The 3,827-nt window shown below is 32.0% G+C and overlaps 1 non-coding gene across 1 annotated transcript; it reads left to right on the forward strand.

Moving 5' to 3' along the window:
- Positions 1-471: 471 nt before the first annotated feature.
- TRNAS-GCU (transfer RNA serine (anticodon GCU)) lies at positions 472-559 on the forward strand. Its single transcript has one exon. It is a non-coding gene; the product is annotated as a tRNA-Ser (tRNA).
- The last annotated feature ends 3,268 nt before the right edge of the window (positions 560-3,827 follow it).

The raw sequence follows: 3,827 nt of genomic DNA on the forward strand, positions 1-3,827 counted from the left end.
AAGGAAATAAAAAAAATTCGCTTATACAATTTCATCTACATCGAATTTATATATCAGAATAGCGGATAGAGGCATCATTAAAGGAGTCAGGTCTACTTACTTTATGCTTCTTTCCAATTTTATGGTGGATTTGATAAGAACCCTTTTTGCTTTCTTGATAAATAATCGACAAAAAAAGCGTTTTTTTTATATAACCTGCTTGTTTTATTATAATTATAACAAGTCCTATATGGAAATGCCCGCTAAAGAGAAAATCTATTTGATTGTCTCTCGGCCAATATCGATTTTTAGAAAGAAAAAACAAGAATTTTCTTCTTTTTTTATTAACATTAAGAAAAAAGAATATAATTAAAATGGAATTGGCAATATAATTTTTATAGACTTTTGAAAGAAAAAAAAGGGGTTTTTTGCAACCGTTATTTCTTATTTCTTGCCTATATCATATCACGGAAACCTTTCGCTTTGGAACGTGGAGAGATGGCTGAGTGGACTAAAGCGGCGGATTGCTAATCCGTTGTACAATTTTTTTGTACCGAGGGTTCGAATCCCTCTCTTTCCGCTCCCTTGGATCATTTGGGACTTTCGAATTGGAAAGAATTCTGACCCCCGGATTTTCTCATAGATAAATGTACGAAACAAATCCAATAAGAAAAAAAAAAACTGAATTTTTACTCCTCGCGTCCAGGATTCCGTCCTGGGTCATTAGATAAGAATCCAAAGATAAAGAGTGAAACAAAGAATATCACTACTGTATAAACAAAAAGTTTGAGAGTAAGCATTACATAATCTCCAAGATTTTTTTTTAAGGAATAGATTACCAGTTTTTCCTTACCACACGGATCCACTAGGATGGTTTTTTTTTATACCTAAAAATGCAAAAAAGAATTCTTGAAAAAAATTGCAAGAATTCTTTTATAATAAGCACTCTTATCAATAGCAAAAATAGGGTTAGGTGGTTAGGTATTGTGTAGGTACCTTTAGGTACCTGCTCAACCTAGGTGCAGGGGAGTAGAAAGGCTGATCCAAATTTATTGCTGTAGCTACCCATTCAATGTAGAAGAATTTAAATTTTAGAATCGAAGGTTCATAATATAAAAATATAAAACTTCTCGGCTTTTACCCATTTTAAAATTTTTTTGGAATGAACACATCATTCAATTTGGCATACAGAGTACTAAAGATTTCATCGAAAACTTACAGCAGCTTGCCAAACAAAGGCTAATAGAAAAAAGAATAGAGGTATAACAGGCATAATATCCACGATTGGATTGAAAATAGCATAAGCTTCGGGTAATTTGGCAAAGAAAAAACTAGTAGGATAAAGAACAGAATTAAAACAGATACAGGTTAAACTAAGTATATTAGGCATAACAAGCATTTCATTCTTGTAGAGTAAATAATTGGATTTTTCTTGAGTTATTTTTTTAAGGGAAAGAAGGAAAAGGCAGATTCAAAATCTTTTTTCTTCGGACTTTCCCAAACACAAAATACCTCCTTGTATTCGCACTCTCAAATGAGAGTGGAATAAATTCGACTTTCATATAATATCTTAATAGAATTCCATGTAATGATCAATGCATTTTTTTGATTCTATATTATCCGCATGTGTAGAATACTAGCAAGAGAATATCCCTCCTTTTTTATGTAATTGAAATGGTATTGACGAATAACAAATAAACATACTAGTGTTTATTAGTGTCGCATAAAACCCGAAATGGGGCGTGGCCAAGTGGTAAGGCAGCGGGTTTTGGTCCCGTTACTCGGAGGTTCGAATCCTTCCGTCCCAGATTGTTTCTGATGAAACAAACGGTGAAATCATATAGTATTCCGTACGAGACAAAAGTTTATTAAAGAGAATAATGATATCTTATTCTTTCTCAGAAAACATAATAAAGTCTTAAGTCCAGTCAAATTGACTATCTTTATTTTCATGAAAAAATGGGATCTATCAAGCACATTCAGGATATGCCTCTACTATAAAATCACTTAGTCATATTTTTTTCTTCCTTTTGGTATTCGAGTTGAAGAAGTACGAGAATTCTATAACTACCAAAAACTTTCAATCTTTTCATTGGAATAGTTTATTTAGTTATTATAGTTAATTGTTTTTGGTACTGAAAAAATATATTACTACTAGAATTCTAATTCTAGTAATTAAATTAATTAAACTTTTTTGGAGGTTGATAGTTTATTTATTGAGGAAGAGTCAATCCTTCTTTTCTCACTTCAAGATTGATCATCTCGAGCCATCCGTTGAGGGTGGAAATTTAAGAATAAATAAGTTTTAAGCAAACTTGTTTAGTCGTCTTTTTCAAACTATGTTTCATTCATATGATAGAATTTTAATATGGGTTTAAATAAATTGGATCTTGGCGGAGGCTTCCCGGATAAATACTTACTTTCTTTTATCCATATTGCTCCATAGATAGCAAGTTTTAATTAGTATAAAAAAACTAAACCAATGACTATTCATGATTCCATCCATATTGGATCAATTCTCTATACCACTTTGCAATGAAAAGAGGAATGTTTGTTATGGTAAAACTTCGTTTAAAACGATGTGGTAGAAAGCAACGTGCGACTTGAAGGACATGATCGATTGTGGATTTTGCTATCCATCATTTTCCATAGTAATGAAAATGCTCTTGGCTCGACATAGCCTGTTCTATTCGTTCCGAACCAAATTTGCGCTGGGTTTAAGTAACATAGTACACGATGGAGCTCGAGAGGACAGAATTTTTTTTATCAAGGGAAAGAATCTAGGGTTAGTGAAAACTAATAAATTAGGCCAACTTTGTCAGTCTATCCTTAATATAGAAATAAATCGAAAGGTTAAAATAAGAAGAAAGTCCAATAAAAGTATATCAGAATCAATCCCTCTTATTAGATTTCTATAGAAGAGATAAATGCTTTATCGAAGGAAATAAGAAAAAAGGGTATGTTGCTACTCTTTTGAAAGAAAAAAATAGGAATTCCCGAAGTAATGTCTAAACCCAAGGATTTCACAAATCAAAGATAAAGGATTCCAGAACAAGTAAACACAATTTTCAATTGTCTCAACAACAGAGTTGGATTAGAATAAGGAATAAAAGTCAATTCGTTCGAAATGAGACAAAGAAAAGAGTTTAAAGACGACTCAAAAATTTTGGAAGGATTTTGCCTTCGAAGTTTGTCAGGCAAAATTAGCCCACTTGAGTCATGAGTATAAATGAAATTTGTTTTTTCTGTAAGGAAATTAATGCACGTCATAGTCTAATTTCTATTATTATCGACAGAAATTCGAATCATTTTCTCGAGCCGTATGAGGAGAAAACCTCATATACGTTTCTAGGGGGGGGCGTTGTTTATCTACATCTATCCCAATAAGCTGTCTATCGAATCGTTGCAATTGATGTTCGATCTCGAAGAGAAGGAAGAGATCTTCAAAAAGTAGGTTTTTATGATCCGATAAAGAATCAAACTTGTTTAAATGTTCCAGCTATTCTCTATTTCCTTGAAAAGGGTGCTCAACCAACAAGAACTGTTTATGATATTTTAAGGAAGGCAGAATTCTTTAAAGAAAAAGAAAGAACTTTGAGTTAATTGAAGAACTAAATGAATCAAAAAATAGGATAGGAGAAGATTATTAGTATTCCTAGTTGTCTAATTATTTAGACACAATTTACCTCTTTTTTAATCCTATTTGGATTTATATTATATCGTGCCAATCCAACATAAGCCCCTATTTTATTTACTTTTTCTATCTAATTTGTTTTCTTACCATTGTATTTCCATTGACAAAGGTCTATTGAACAAATAGAATTTGTAGATAGATGGGTCTCTTTATC

Source organism: Triticum urartu, unplaced genomic scaffold (assembly GCF_056163025.1).
Source record: "Triticum urartu cultivar PI428250 unplaced genomic scaffold, HENAU_Tu73 scaffold2, whole genome shotgun sequence".
NCBI classification, from domain to species: domain Eukaryota; kingdom Viridiplantae; phylum Streptophyta; class Magnoliopsida; order Poales; family Poaceae; genus Triticum; species Triticum urartu.